This window comes from Equus asinus, chromosome 9 (assembly GCF_041296235.1).
Source record: "Equus asinus isolate D_3611 breed Donkey chromosome 9, EquAss-T2T_v2, whole genome shotgun sequence".
NCBI lineage: Eukaryota > Metazoa > Chordata > Mammalia > Perissodactyla > Equidae > Equus > Equus asinus.
Genome location: NC_091798.1, coordinates 72,046,926 through 72,064,078, shown reverse-complemented (window position 1 = coordinate 72,064,078; position 17,153 = coordinate 72,046,926).

Below are 17,153 nucleotides of genomic sequence, written 5' to 3'. Positions count from 1 at the left end.
TTGGTAAATGTTTAACAACTGGCTCTCAGGTGAAAAAAAAGGTCCTAATTTGTACTTGTGCTTTCAGTGGTGTAAATACTCCTACTGTAGCTGATTACAACCCACCACAGTGATGTCATTGAACATGGAGTTGGGAGGAGATGCTGTTAATCTGCTCTTTTCAGCCAGGATGAGCTGGCTCCAGTACATTGTGACCCATATGGAGTAACCTAGACTACGAGTCAGTACCTTTTCCTCTAAAGGGCCAAATAGTAAATATTTTAAGCTCTGCTGACCATTCAGTGTCTGTCACAACTACTTAACTCCACCACTGTAGTGCAAAAGAGGTCATGGGCAATGTGTAAATGAATGCATGTGACTGTGAAAGTGTGTTTTTGGATACTGAATTTTGAATTTCATATAATTTTCAAATGTCATAAAATGTTATTCTTTTGATAGTCTTCAACTATTTAAAAACATAAAAAGCGTTTCTAGCTTGCAAGATATATAAAATATAAAAGGAGGCCATAGTTTGCAGATTCCTCGTCTAGACCTAGAAAACTGGTTAAACTGAAGGAGAATGGCTGAGTGGCGCTCCTAACTAGTCCACACATATCAGTGTCTAGTCTCCTATGTCATGCCAATCTTCATCAACATTTCTTATGTTGAGACTGTGGCTGTCAGCCTGAAGTTTACTGCAAACACCGGTTTTAAAACTTTTGAGAACCATAGGAAATATACTTTAGATCCTAAACATAGAGACATACATGAAACAACTGAAACAAACATTTCACAAATCAGATTTTACCCATACTGTTTGGTAATGTTTTGTTTTCTATTATGTTTTCTATTCTATTCATTTTCCGTTCTCTTCCACTCTACTTTATTCTTAAAAATTGCTCATGGAGACTCATTAGTGGGTCAATATCTACAAGTCATAAAACCCTAATTTAATTAAAATGATTGACACCGAGTTGCAAATATCCTAAGAACTGGCTTCCCCTCCTCTTGCCCCACACACCCTGGCCTGGGTTATTTGCATTTGTTAAAAGGACTCATTAGCCAAATTAATCCTAAATTGTGGAAAGTGTGAGAGAGGTTTTTCTGAGCAGGGATTTCTGAGACTCTATTCCTACTCAAGGAATTGTGGGATCTGTTCTTTCTCCTGTCAGTGACCTAGAATTCCCTCTCTACAGACAAATCTGCATCCTGTGGACTCATATTATAATGACACTGTTTATTGTCAATACAGCTATGATATGCAAAACACTACCCTGATTTGTAGAGGAATCCAGAACAATATTTCTAATTTGCATATATTTTATATTCATTATTTAGGCTTCTGTGATTTTTTTTTCTGTTTCTACACTGTTGTCTAATAGAATTACGTACTTAAAGTTATAGATAAGGCAGTGTATGGATTAATCACTCTACCAACATAGTCCTATATATTTTATTTAAAACATACATTTTTATCCTTCTACATGGATTACAGCGCATGCCCTTAAAACACAACCAAATCAACATAAATCCAGCTTGAAACTATTACATCAGACCATATTTGTACCCAAACGTTCTATGATTCTATCAGATACCCCCCCAACCCCTGTCACCCTTCTAGTCGTTATGTCTATCTTTCCCTAATGGCAGGCATTAGGGAAATGTAACTTCTGATTCAAACTGGGAAATAACTTGAGGAAGCTGTTTCTGGTCTTATGGAAGTTTTAAATCATGTTAGAGAAAATAATTCTGACTTGGAACTAGGAAAGTTGTGTTCAAATCACACCTTAGCATAAGAATTATGTGGCCTTTAGCATATTTATGAAAATGTCTTTGTAGATCCAGTTTCTTCCTCTGTGAAAGCAAGGTACTACTGCTCTGCTTGTCTCACAGGCAGCCATCTGTGAGGCCGCGATTAGCTCAAACATGCCCGTTTCATTGTAAACTTGAAAGCACCTGAAACAGAATAAATCCTCTCTACACGGAGAACTGTTCAGTACTTTTTGTCGCTTCTAATTTTGCTTTGATTGGGAAGCCACGTCTAACTCCCCCCCCCCCCCCCCCCGCCCAGTTCTGTGATGGTGACAGGCAGCGTGTGCACGTGTCTGAATTCCGAGTGTATCGTTTACTACTTTTGGTGGCTCTAGTGCAGTGATAGCATGGGACTCTGACAGTTGGTGGAGACAGAAATTTCAGCAATAATAACAACTTGAATATATAGGCAAAATTTTTAACATTATCATGAGTTACTGCGAGAAGACACTGAATAAATGCATTAGACACACATCAGCTCTTTTAATTACCATTTTAAAGCTTCGCTGGTTCTTTTATCCTTTATGTTTAATAAGCTATTATAACAGTTTCATATTATCTTCAAATTAAACTTTTCTTCCATTAAAAAATGAAACCTTTAAAAATGATTGAAATATTTTAGTGCATAGTTGAAAACTGTTTCAAAGTGAAAAAGTCAGAGATAATTCTCCTTTGCTGGTATTTCATTTATGTGTGTTCATACTAAGCGGGAAGAAAGTCCTTAACAAAACCTATATCTTACAAGGCAAAAACTTGAGACCTGACATTTGGGGAGGGAAAAATGAAGTCCTATACCTCCCTAGGAGATCTCAAGAAAGGATATGAGTTAATAAATGCTAAAATGTGTAGTGCTACATGCAATAGTCTATCAGTCTCCAGATTCCCTGAATACAAATATGATTTTATTGTTTGATCTATTATTTTACTTTCTGATACTCAGATGCATAGTGTTGAATTAATTATGCTAACTCAGTTCGTGGCAAGTTATCATCAATGACGCATGCAAAGTGGCTCTCTTGTTTTCCTTGTTTTTGTATTCCTGTACTCCACTTCTACTCCTATTTATCCAATAGTCATTATCCTAATATGTTTAATATGCATTTGGCATGTGTGTGTTTTGGCAAATGTGTATCATTTTGTGTGCATGTATTTTTAATTACTTAAATGGTATTGTGTTATACATGATGATCTCTATCATCTTTCATCACTTTTATCATCAAATACTACGTATTAAGAACTTACATGTTTCTTTGTATACCTCTTTTTCATTGCTTCAACACTCAGTATTTCGTGCACAGTATTTCATGGTGTGCATCAACTTCATTTTCTTTTCTACCCTTCTAGTAATGTATTCCCAGGTTGCCTCAAACTCCCTATTGCTATAAATATTGCTGCAATGAACATCATCGTCATCTTTGATGAATTCTGTGAGAATTTCTCAGAACTATACCCCAAGGAGTGTAATTCCTGGACCCGACATACATAATTTTACTTTATTAGAAAATGACAGAATCTCTCTAGAATGAGTATTACAATCTACATTCTCAGCAGCAGCAGATGGAAATTCATATAGCTCATATCTATGCCAACACTTTGTATTATGCAGCTTTTTAATCTTTTGGCCATTTATTAGATGTAACATGATATGTTATTACCTTTACGTTTGTAATTCTCTGTTTACTAATGAGTGTGAGTGATTCTTTATGCTTCTTAGCTTTTTCGGTTTTCTCTTCTGTGAAATTTTTATTCACTTGGTCAATTTCAATTCCTTTGTGAATTTTTCTATTGAGGCTGACTTGTTGATCTTTGGGAATTCTAGCTTTTGTTGCTCTGCCATTTATGGACTTCAAATATCTTTTTTCAATCTATTTTATATGTACTAATTTTGTTCAGAGTCCATTTTGAACAAAAAATCTTTTTTTTTTTTTTTGAGGAAGATTAGCCCTGAGCTAACATCTGCTACCAGTCCTCCTCTTTCGCTGAGGAAGACTGGTCCTGAGCTCACATCTGTGCCCATCTTCCTCCACTTCATATGTGGGACACCTACCACAGCATGGCTTGCCAAATGGTACCATGTCTGCACCTGGGATCCAAACCGGCAAACCCAGGGCCACCAAAGTGGAACGTGTGCACTTAACCACTGCACGACTGCGCTGGCCCTGAACAAAAATTCTTAATTTTATGAAATCTAATTAAACGACTTTTTTTCCTATGGTTTGTGCTTTTGAAATTTTAAGAAGTCCTTCGTTATCATGAAGATACTTGCTAACATTTCCTACCAAATTTTTATAGTGTTACCTTTCGCATTTAGTACTTGATTCTTTTGGAATCGTCCTTTTTATATGCTGATAGGCAGTGATTCAATCTTATTTTTCTCCATATAATAAGATAGATTTTCTAACCCTATGTGCTAAACAATTTCTCTCTTATTCATTGGTCTGTGGAGTCCTTTTATTATAAATTAAGGTTCTATATATTCATGTCTCTGTCTCTACCGTCTATTTCTAAATATACCAAACCACATTTATTATATGGCTTTGTAATCTTTCTAATTATCCAATTGGTCAATTTTATAGATATGAAGGGATCATTTGATCCTAGTTCCCATCTAATGCCCAAGTGTCTTACAAAATCCCTGATGGGTCATCCTCAGTCTCTTTCTTTTTTTTTTTTTTTTTAAAGATTTTTTATTTTTTTATTTTTTTCTCCCCAAAGCCCCCCGGTACATAGTTGTATATTCTTGGTTGTGGGTCCTTCTAGTTGTGGCACGTGGGACGCCGCCTCAGCGTGGTCTGATGAGCAGTGCCATGTCCGCGCCCAGGATTCGAACCAACGAAACACTGGGCCGCCTGCAGCGGAGCGTGCGAACTTAACCACTCAGCCACGGGGCCAGCCCCTCTTTCTTTTAAAGATTGGCACCTGAGCTAACATTTATTGCCAATCTTTTTTTTTTTTTCTCCTTCTTCTTCTCCCCAAAGCCTCTCAGTGCATAGTTGTATATTCTAGTTGCATGTCCTTCTAGTTGTGCTATGCGGGATGCTCCCTCAGCATGGCTTGATGAGCATTGCCAGGTCAATGCCCAGGATCCAAACCGGTGGAATCCTGGGCTGCCAAAGCAAGTGCGCACACTTAACCACTTGGCCACTGGGCCGGCCCCCTCAGCCTGTAGTTAAATAACTCTGTTGATACTTTTCCAGGTAGTCTATCCTGTTGTTGATTAGGTGTCTTCACACATGATCTTTACACTTTGAAATGAAATCCTTTCTACCATAACTCCTACCCTTTTGTCATATCTAGTTCCTCTGGAGCAAACCAAGAGATTTACTTGATCTAATACATGACAATTCTTTAGCTCTCATTTTGATCTTCATAGTCACTTTTGTTTCCTCCAGGTTCAATATCCTCAACCACTTTATCTGTCCTCATGTACCTTGATATTCAGACATGTCTCAATTCTGTCCTCTTTAGTGCATAATCCATTTGATCTCTGATCCTTTTAAAACATTGCATGTGTAACGGGAAAACAATGCAGATGTGGTCTGGTAAAGATATAGTGTAGAGAAATTATAGTCTCTCTTCATGTGGACACTAAAACTCTGTTGATGGGTGCTCTTTCCATGGCTTCCTTAATGTGACTCTTTAAAATGTAGCACATCTTGAAAAACAAAAAAGTACTGAAGTCTACGATTATCGCTACTGGAATGCTTCTTAATCTCTTTAAACAAAGAAAAATAAGGCAGTATTTTCTGGTGCAATTAAATTTGTGATTTTCAAAATCTTCCTTCCTTGAACCAATTCTCAGAGACCTTTGGCTTGATACTTGTCAAGACGTACACCAAGATTGGTCATTTCTGTGGTCACACATCGCAAAACTGCCATGAAGTACAGAGCATCTCCTTTTATCATTTCACAGGAGATCTAGTTTCCTTGGACCACTCCAGGTCAAATTGGCCGTAATAATGTCCTGACATGTCTCCCTCCTATTTTTAGGCAAGATTTCCTCACACGTCATTCGGCTCTCAGCATGGAAACATCTGGGAAAATATTAGAAGGATGATTTGCTCCCTCCAGGCAAGAAGAGAGACAAACTTAAGAATCAGTGACAAGTTCCATGTGAGGAGAACCCAAAGTGTGACAAATCCTGTCAACCATATGACACTCTGCTGCAGGCCTGTCAGCTCACCTTCAGTGTGCTATTAAAGGATTAGTCGCATCACATCCTCATGCAAATTCCAGCTGTGTGCCCTGAAATCCAGGAAAAGACCCAGCAACAGTATGGCGTGCGATGTTCATTGAAGAAGTTCATTGCAATAAATTCTCTTAGAGTTTTCTCTCCATACATTCTTGCTTACACTGCTTGAAAAATAAATACTTTTGCTGCTTTGAGCTTCAACATATTTCCCTAAGCAATTTCTAGCCTATTTTGACAAGCTGTCTTTAGGTTGTGTTTGGACACTCTAAGCAATTGAGCTGAATGCATTTAGAATCAGCTGAGAAATCTGCTGAGCTTTATCTGACTGTATACTAGCACAATTGATCTCATCCTTCAAAATCCAAATCGAAGGTCATTTCCTCGGTGATGCCTTCCTCTCTACTAGAATAAATGCTTTGCATTTTTATGCTCTCTTGAAAGACAGTTCACAACATGATTATATCATTCACTCATTCATTCATTCAGAAAACATTTTGAGTGCCAATTACAAATCAAACTTTGTGTTGGTACTAAGGGTACAGAGTTGAACAAAATTTAACCCTTTGCTTTAAGGAAGCTTACAACCTGGTAGTGGAGAAAGACATATAAACACGTGATTGCAACACAGCGTGATAAGTACAAGGATGAAGGTATGTGCAAGTGACGGAGATTTTACAGGGAAGTGGTCAATAGCTTCAGTAAAATATCCCTTCTGCGTATCCACATAGATTAAAACATATAGTTAAAAAAACTCCCTAAAGTATAGACAGGAAAAGTAAGAAAAATGCTGGGAGGGACACCTGTCAAGACTTACAGTTAGGCCCTCTTTCTACCACTCTGTCCCTGTCCCCTCGATCATTGATCCTCAGGAGAACCCTGATCACAGGGTTCATGCAAGCTTTCCCATGTGGGCTTTGCTTTCCTGGGCAGCAAGAATTAAACATGCAAACCTTCTTTTTCCTTCATCACATCTCGTCCTTTATTTTTCCCACAGTCTTTGCCTTGTGTCTACAACAGCTAATCCATCTGAGAAACTAATGCTATGATCATGGCTTAATGTATTATCCCACCCACACAACACATCTGGGTTTAAAGTAGGCATCTACCACAATGTACTCAAAATAGCGGCCTCACTATTTTGAGACATCATGGAAATTCAGTGGGAATAATCCAGTGGAACAGGAGGACTTCTTGATGCAAGCGAAATTCTTTTAAAGCTAAGTCTGACCATATTAATTGATTTAAAGCAACTGTAGTGTTCAAGGAAAGAGGAGGGAGAGTTATAGTGGTAAATGTGTCGAATCTGAAAACAGCCAGCTTGGTCCTCTCTACTCCGTCTTGAAATCAAATACCCTCTAACATAACCACACATTCTTCTAAGAGTTTGGGCTTTTGTGTTATTAGTTTCCAAAAAAATTACTTTCATACTGACTCTCATATCACTCTAATGACTATTGACCTCAGAAATAATGGCCATATGCCAGATGCTCTGCTAATCATTTCAGTTACCTCATTTACTATTTTGTATTTATAAAACTCCTAAAGTGTGTGTATTCTCCCTGTATTACAGATAAATAAATTGAGGTTCAACGAGGTGATCACATCACAGAAGAAGCAGGTACTTGAAACTAAGTCTAAGTAAGTCTGAAATCTTAGCTCATTTCATTAAATCACCCCACCTCCCTAATACATTTTTATAAAGGTGTAGTATAAATTAAATACATTCTTGACAGTCATGAATCAGACATAGGAAGAGTATAATTTTCATTTTCTTTGGAGGCAGGATTAAGAAAGCCAATAGTTAAGGAGAACTTCAGACTCTTACCAGTATTAGTGTCTGGAGAGGAAGCTCTGCTGAAGATGAAGTCACTGTGTGTGAAAACGAGTTGTTGCAGCAATAGGAAACCATTGAGATACAGGCTAGAGATGGATCTAGATAGAGGACAGAAGTCCCTGACACTGGGGAAGTGGTTAGGGCAACATAGGTACAGAAATAAGTTGGGATGAGGCAGTTGGTAAAATGCATAACTAAAGCCTCCTTATTTTAACCGTCTTAGGAGAGGAGTGTTAGTTTACCCAAGCAGTTTTGCTTTTCAAGCAGTAATGGGTGACCCAGTGAACGATATTGAATAAAACATACTACAGGGATGGTTTGCGTTAGATCTTCTTCTTCGGGACCAGCATGGTTCTTAGATGGCACACAGAACTCTACCATGGCTTTGGATTGCATTTATGGAAATTTTCTAAATCTCCTAGTGCTGGGACACGTGGAGGGAGGAAGTAGAGACGGGCGCAGAAAGTGGGCAGCAGTGCTATTCGGCTATTCAGGCTGGCACCCAGAGCCTGAAATGGGAAATGTGTGGGCTCTGAACGTGTTTTTTCTCTTCCGGATGCTTTCTGACCCTCTACTTCCATATCAGCCCAGTAGGGTTGAACACATGCCCCAAGGAGATCCAGGATTTGTGCATAAGAGTTCATATTTCTCCTTGACCAGCCTGCTGCCCGGAGAGGAAATCCTGGGAGGCAGATCATTCTCCCTCTCCAGCACAACATTTCTTTTATGGAAGTCCTTGAGATCAGGGCACCAGAATGGTGCTAACACACTAATTTAGCGTGAGTCCCATTCACCTTACACAAAGCATAGAGATACTTCAAATGCACTGATTGAATGAAAATAAATATCTAAAACAAACAGACAAAAACTTAAGGAAAAAACCACCTCTATCATTCATTGTAAATCTTCATTAATAAATTATTATATTTCCACTGGATCTGTTAATTTTGTAATACATTTCAAGGTTAAATTGTTGGTAAATTCCTAGACTCTGCAAAAAATATTCACCTGTGGGAGACTCTGCTGGGCACCGTGATGAAATGCTGGGGCTGTGAGTGCAGCTGCAGAACTCTCGGAAGCTGAAACCTGGGGGCTATTTTTCCGGGCCAGCAACTCTCCTTAAATGCATTGTAGCTGGGCAGGAGTTACACTTTGTACTACGGTAAGTTAAGCATCTGCTAGGATGTTTCACAGTTTTTTTCCCATAAAGAGATGGTTTGTGACACTACGTTTTGAATTGAAATTTGAATTGAAAAAAACACGTTTGATCTTGCCCTGAAAAATATTTCAAGGTTACTATGACCACGTGTTTTATGTATTTGTTTCTTTTTATTTTATCTATATCATTTATTACATATGTCCAGAATTTATGCTAACAAGATTTAGAGAGCTTTGATTTTTTTCCTCTGGAAAAAAATAAAAGGCTTGAATAGAAGATTGAAGCAAAAAAAAAGAATCTGTGAAGGCAAGGGTGATGGAGTCAGCTATAAGCAGCATCAGGATGCTCAAAGGTGGTCCATCAAGACTGCCTCCGGCCCAAAGTGATGATGTGCACCTGGGGAACTTTCCATGGGTTCTGTACTTTAATCTTATTCACGTGGCCCTAATACGGAGGCCATAATGTGTCCTATAAGACTAGACAAAGGACCTGGGTTTTTGAAGCATTAATACAGACCCACCCAAATCACAGACTCTTTCAGCCGGAAGAGTATACAGAACCCATTTCTGCTAAGTAACATTTCAAGAATCAGATGAGGTCGAGTTTCTGCCACATAACCATATAGCCTAAACACGGGTCATGCAAATAAGCTTTGTTCTGGTTCTGGCCACAGTTCACATGGTGAGTGGTTTGAGGGAATTTTGACATAGTTGAAACATCCAGGCATAAGTTATTTTTATTCAGATGTAAGTAGATCAACCGCTCTAAGAAAAATAGACCTTAGCTGTCAAAAAAATTACAGGCTATAAGTTGCAGAATAATATTAATTCTGCATTATATGGCTCCCTGAAAATATATTTTAATGCATACCAATATTCATCTCATAACCGCCTTAGGCATTAGTTTTATTTACCTGGCTCTCATAAGCATTTCAGTTCGTAGCAACCAGGTCATAACCAGGTCAGCTGGGTAAAGAAGTCAAACCCATGTGAAGTATAAGCGAAGTAGTTGGGGGTGAATGCTTAGTACTCCAAAACATGGATTATTACAGGTTGAATGAGTAAGATGCAGTAAAGAGTTAAACTTATGGGTAATTGAGTTCTGTTGGTACTATATTCTAAGAAATGTTGGAAATAAGGAAAGTTAAAGGCTGAAATATTAATGATATTATACTTTTACATATATTGCCCACTCTTAATTATCTTGACTAAAAAGGTATTTTTTTCTACTACATCAGAAAGCATCATTGTCATCTAGCAACATGATCAAAAATTAATTTTAGAGGCACAACTAAACCAAGCTGTGCTGTAGCTAGAATCGTGGAATGGAAGGAATCGGACACGTATCAGGGAAAAGGGTAAAAGCTCCATAATTTTTCAAGTAAAGCAGTCAGTTCAATTAAATATCACTTAAAGGGCTTTCTTTTGAGACGAGCTTCTTTATCTTTAAGCTGACCTTCTCCCTGAGCATTTGTGTTTAAATTGTTTATTGATACCATGTATGATAAAGGTCACAGCTAGTAAATATGCTCTACTTCACATTATACATCATGCAGGTCTAATGTTTCTGACCGAATCCCAAAGGAATGAATGTTAGTCACAGAGTTCAGCATTAGGAAAATAATTGGATTTGTCTGCTTTGCAATAGAAAATGATTTGAAGGACAAAGAGGGCTAATAGTTTGAAAGGCCAAGTGAGAAAGAGAGTCGGTTTTGAGAGTGTTTGATTCCCCCCCCGCACCCCGATTGTGCCATGCATCTACAGAATGTTATGTGAAATACGTGGGCAAAGATCTTAAGTCAAGAAAAGGAGAATCTTCACAGTTTTGTCTCAATTTTATGGATATTTTAGACAAATTCATTTCAACAGAGGAAAGAGAGAAGGGAAGATGGAGTGACTGTCCTTAAATGGACTGAATATGTCATTTCTTCATTTTATTTTGCAAGTAGCATAACTACTTCTGGATCCATGGCCCTTCAAAAGGATAAAAGAAGGACCAGCCTATCAGTATAAAGTTCAGTTGGGACTGTGTGGCTTCATGGAAAAATAGAGTTAACGGTTGCAAACTTACCAGGTTAAAATCAGAGAACCATTTGATTTTCCAGGATATTACAAACTTGAGTCATTTTTTATCAGCTTCTAAAATGTTTTCAGCATACACTATGCTCCAAGCACAATTCTAAGCATCTTACCAGTGTTCTCTTAATCTGTTCAAAAACCCAAAGAGGGAGGTGAAATAATATCCCTATTTTATGGAGGAGAAGCCTAGGTCCAGAGTCTAAGTAGTTTCCCAAGATCACACAGCTAGTGGCAGGCACAGGATTTGAATTCAGAGCCTCGGGCCAGGTGTCTTCCTCGCTGGGTTTCTGATCCCCATGTCTAGTACTCATCATTTCTCAGTGCTACATCTAGAATGCCTGAGAAACACTTCCATTCTCAAAAGTCCTGTAATTAATATTGCTAGAGCTGGAATCAGTCTTTAGAGGCGTTCATAAATACTTCTAAAGTAAGGAGAGAAGTCTGCTCCTCACTCCTTGTTTTACCAGTGGAGAAACAGGCCTCACTATGTCACAGTAAGGTTAATGACAGAGAAGGAACTAAGACCCAGGACCCAACCCATGTCTTAGGACCCACAGTGGTCCCTACTCTTTATCAACTGATATTTCTTGATGGTTTCCTATTTTCAAGGCAGTGTGCCAATATAATTTGCTTCATCTCATCCATTTCCTCTCAAAACACCATGCATATCTTCAGACAAACTTTATGCACTTTAATGATTTATTGGAAATCTTCTCTTCATCAAAAAATAGGAGCCAAATTTTTAGCTCTTTCTTTTTCAGAGCAGTCATCAGAGTGGGCACATGGTAAATGTAGGTGGACTGAGTGCAAAGTCTTCGGAAGGAGACATGCAAGGCCGCCTGACACACACATCTTTGCTCTCACCTCGCTCTGAAGAGCTTACAGTAATTGAGCTGAGATTCAGCTTGATCCTCCCTCTTTGAATCCATTTTCTTACCTTCTTCCCACTCCACCCTCATTTTCCCAAAAATGATAAAATGTATCCAGGGTGACTTTTCCATGTTTTAAACATTTCTCAAAATAATCTTAGGAACATAATCATCATAAGACCCCTATTGCCCCAATTTGTTTGTGATTATTGTTATAGTATTATATAGTTTCCCACATCCCCTAATAGAATAGAAACACTCCAGAAAATTGTTTTGATAACATTACAGCATTTTATAAATATGCTACACAATTGAGGAGCCTAGATAGACTCGTAGGTCTTCTTCGACAGTAAAATATCTATTTGCACTATTGACTTTTCCTTGACTTGTTTGTATCTTGAGGAATAATAGTCTGAAGGCTAGGGCTGAAATGCATTCATTTTAGTAACTAAAAAACATAGTGAATGAATTTTGACCTTAAAATATAAAGTAATAACAGCAATGTGAAGAAAGCATGTCCTTATTGTTAGTGGAAAAATTATATTGATGTAAGTATTAAAAGGTAAGATATATTTTTTACTACAGATTTTCTTTAAACATCAACCTTTTTGAAAACAATCTTAAAGGTGCCCTTTGGAATTTCTTTGTTATTCTCTTTGTTACCTTTACAAGGTTCTTTCAGAAAGTACCAATTTTATTTTAAAGTTTTAATCAATATTTCACAGAGTGAAATCTTTTTCTTTGACACAATGAGTTATCAAAGCATTTTTTCTTCCCGAGGCAGCAGCTTTGAGCTGTGACTGACAATAGATCTTGTGGATACTGTCCGTGTCGAGATTAGATCAGACACCATGGGGATTCGTTTTCATGTTTGTAACTCTTAAATCAGCATAAGCAATACACAAATTCCTCCATTCTAAAGGTGAGTTTTTCCTCAGTGGAATGACTACTGCTGATCATATTTGATTTTCATTATTTCAAAAACAACATACAGCTACACAGCTGGAAAATGTGTCTGGCTGTATACTTATCTGACTATTTCCTTCTCTTTGAAAGTAGTCGTCTCCAAAATCACAGTAAAATTTTCCCCTTAAGATATTGTCTACAGTTTAAATAGCATCACTTTAAATAGCATATGCAATTAAATCTTTCGGGTAAAAAATTAGTCCTCTTTCAACACAAACTCCTCTTATATTCAAAAAAGAAGGAGCAAAGAATGGACTACCAGCTGTTCCTGAATGCGGAAGTGACATCTTGGGGCTAAGTTTAAACCTGAAAATAATTTCTATCAGTCTTTCTCTCTGTCGCTGTCTCTCTCTTTTTCCGTGTATTTTATTAGCTGTTTTCTAGTTGTTTTTGTGCCAATAGAAGGGTTTTCTCCATTAAGACACTGAGCAGGGTTATGGTACACTGGCTGAACGTGGTCTGACATTAGACTTTTAGGGGCTTGAATCCTGTCTCTGCCGCTTACTAGCTGTGTGATGTTGGACAAGTCACTTAAGTTCTTTGAATTTCGTTTTCCTCACATGTAACAGGGCCTTACTCATTGGCCAGGCAGAAGGATTTCATGATTTAATCCATGTATGCACCTAACCCTGTTCTTGACCCACGATGTGTGTTTATACATATTATCGTCATTGTTATTTATGTGGTAAGTCTGATGTTTACAGAGAGAAAAACATTTGCCTAAAAATGACTCATACTTAATTAAGAAAGGAAGAAGAATTTATTTTCCCCAAATTTCCCCTCATTTTATGTCTTTGATTATTTTACCAGCTTTTTTCCAATGAGATCTAAGAAGTAAAATGATGTCACTTTTCAAGAGTAGAAAGCAAATGGGGTGTAACTAATATGGCCTTCTGGGGGTAACATTTTAAACATGGATTTTCTTAAGCAGTCAATATTCTTTCAATATTAGATAACTTCAGATTTTTTATGATTTCAATGTTCTGTGACCAGCAAATCAGGAGTCTTAAAGAAAAATGCTGAAGCTGGTAGGTTCCAAGAAAAACGTGCAGTTGTGCAATGAGGGAAATTTGCTTCTGATCCAGCTTATACAGCTTTAGGCTCTGTTAAGGGAGGTAGTGGCTGTCTCGGTTACTGATGACCATCTGGATGCTTCCTTGCCTTATAAGAATTGGGTAAGTAGAAGATGAAGTCATTTTCTAAAGCTTGGCACATTGCCCTGCACTCTCTCCACTCTGGCCATTCAGACGGTGGGCACATATGACCAAAAAAGGAAGTGTGATGCTGACGTGAAAAATGGGGTTAATGAACCACGAAGATGCATAATACAAGCAAAGCCATTTCAGCAAAGTAGAGTTTGCATCTTTTGCTCCATAAACAATGAGCATACACTCCAGAAATTAGCCAGCTTTTAAAATTTTAATTGCTTTGAAATGTTAAGTGGATTGTAGGTATTTACTTCCCTGTTGAAAGCTGAAGGGAAGTTAATCATCAACAGAACTTCTTGGACAGGGAATTTTTCTACATCCAGTAAATTCTCACACATGGAAAATGTTCATATATGATTTTAGTATTTTTAACTAAGGTCTAAATCATTCTTTTATATAATCCTATATTTAAGCCATTCTATGCTGTAATTTTCTGTACAATAATTCCGAAAATATTCAGGGAGCTGGTATCCTAACTACATGAATGACAGAAATACATATATACATATATATATATATATAATTTTTTTTTTTTTTTGAGGAAGATTAGCCCTGAGCTAACATCTGTTGCCAATCCTCCTCTTTTTGTTGAGGAAGACTGGCCCTGAGCTAACATCTGTGTCCATCTTCTTGTACTTTACATGTGGATGCCTGCCACAGCATGGCTTGACAAGCAGTGAGTAGGTCCACACCTGGGATCTCAACTGGTGAACCCCGGGCCACTGAGTTGGATCACGTGAACTTAACCACTGCACCACCAGGCTGGCCCTGACAGAAATATATTTTTAAAGAGAAAAGTATATAATATAATTATTTGGAGAATTAAATGCTTATGGTGAAGGACTGAAAGAGTGTCTTAAGTAAGATCCCCTTCTACTCTTTGGCTAGAATTATTCCCAGAACTTCTCTTCTATGGGAATTGTTATATCCAAAGTCACACTTTCATTTTCAGAATGAAAGTTTTTCTTTAAGGATGTGCAAGTGGATTAGAGAATGGCCCTCTTTGAGTTCTAAAGTCCTCTAAAAGAATGGTTTATTCCTGGCATGCATAACCACCCCCAGGTGAAAAACAGCCACTTGTCCAGGTAGGTTAATCCAGATGAGCTCCATTCAAACGGAAGTTTCCTGTTTGATCCTAAGTGAATTACCTGAAGACAAGCTTCCAAGTCAGTGGTAGTCAGAAATTAGATTAAAACAAACACACAGAAAACAACCTCTCTACTGTTTTGCCCTCAACCTCATCTGTCTGGAGAGTATGTTTCTAACTCACACAGTGTAAGATGAGTAAGGCGACATCCTTTCATGGGGACCACATGCAAGTTTATGCCACACGGGCAGGTGCCCACAAAGGTGAACAATTGCCCTCACTCTGTGATGCTCAAGTGTAACTACCATTCTCCATCTGCAAATCCTCTGTCTCCCTGTGGTGCCTGGTCACAGAGAAATGTTACTAAAGCTTGGAACGTAACTGCTTGTAATAGAGTCGCCCTGGAATAAACTGAGAAGCTTTTTATCCTCCTCCCTGGCAGGCATATCACATCTTCTTAGTCCAGGAGTAACTATCTTTGAACCACCGTCCATCAGCTCCTAAAAACGGAAAAAAGAAAATATGACCCATGGATTTAGCTTACATTATGAATCATGTTGGTAAAACATGATCTGTGTCTCCAGTCCAAAAAGCTATTTAAAAAATATTTAGAATAAATTACTAAGGGAAACTATAAATGTATAAAATTGTTGAATATTCTTTTTGAAAGAGTATTACAATTTTGTCTTTGAAAGAAAGGAGACTTTCAGAAATAAGAAAGTATCTGATAAAGAATTTTTTTCTGTGGATAGTTTTTAGGGGTTCCTGGTGTGGAACACGTGTTGAAGCGTGTGAGTGACTTCTCTGTGTGAACATACAATGATGTTGCTGTTGGTTTGGGAAAGGATGGATTGCTATAGTTCTGCAAAGTTATGTTTTATGTCTTTGTGAAATAAAATTTGAAAAGCCAGTGGCTCTTATTTTTGTACATATGCTTGAAATTGTGTTGTGATATGCTACATTAAAGGAATCTTGTATATTCAATAATACTTAATCATATATGGAAGATTCATGTGTGTAACGTATGTATCTTGGTAGCTTCCCTTTCTCAATATTTTTTTAAGACATGTACACCCCTGAGTGTTTGTGCTAATTCCCTAGTGATAAAACCTGGTAAAAGTTATTTAAAAATGCTAATGTCTGTGTAAAAAATGAGCCCAGGTAACTTTTAATTGGTTTGGAGATATTGGACTTTTTTAGATTTTTGTCTGAAAACTGTGATTGGAGTGCATTGCCCTTCCCTGGATTCCTGTGTCACTAGCCAGCGTTGCTGATAATCATCTACCGGGGAACGATTGCCTTGTGCTTGTCCACTCTCAAGCCTTCAGTGACATTTATAAACACCTATGATTTTGCCCTTCTGTTCACTCTGAGGGCAGGACTCTGACTCCCTTGTTTACCAGTTTATACCCTAGAGACTCACATAGTTCCTGGCATGTAGTAGGTTCTCAAAGCCTATTTTTGAGTGAGTGAGAGAAAGATGAGTGCCACCCTGGCAGCTGATCCCTGAGAAGCCTACACGTCCACCAAACTATGAAGAGGGCACTGAGATGAATTTCCTGCTAGGCTTGCAGCAGCTCCATCCGCCAGGCCTCAAGTTCCTTCACTGTCATCCAAGATGGAATCCTGACCGTCTCTCTTCTGCCAGATTCTCAGCGGACACAGTTTTGTACTCCCTTAGGGTGACACATCCTTTTCCAGTTTCTAAACTCTCTTCTATGACTTCTGAAATCTATAGTCTATGGTTAACAAACCCTCATCAAATCACAATCACTGTCTAACCAAAGAAAGTTAACTTTACTTGTTTCCTTTAATTGACAATGCCTTTCCCCTTAAACCATTATTTTACCTTTCAGACAAAGGAGTGCATTGTCCCACACCCCACTTCCCTCAGTGTTGGGACGTGGGTGGATTGGACATTCTCCTCATTTCCCACTTGCAGATAAATACTCCTCCATTCTCATGGAAA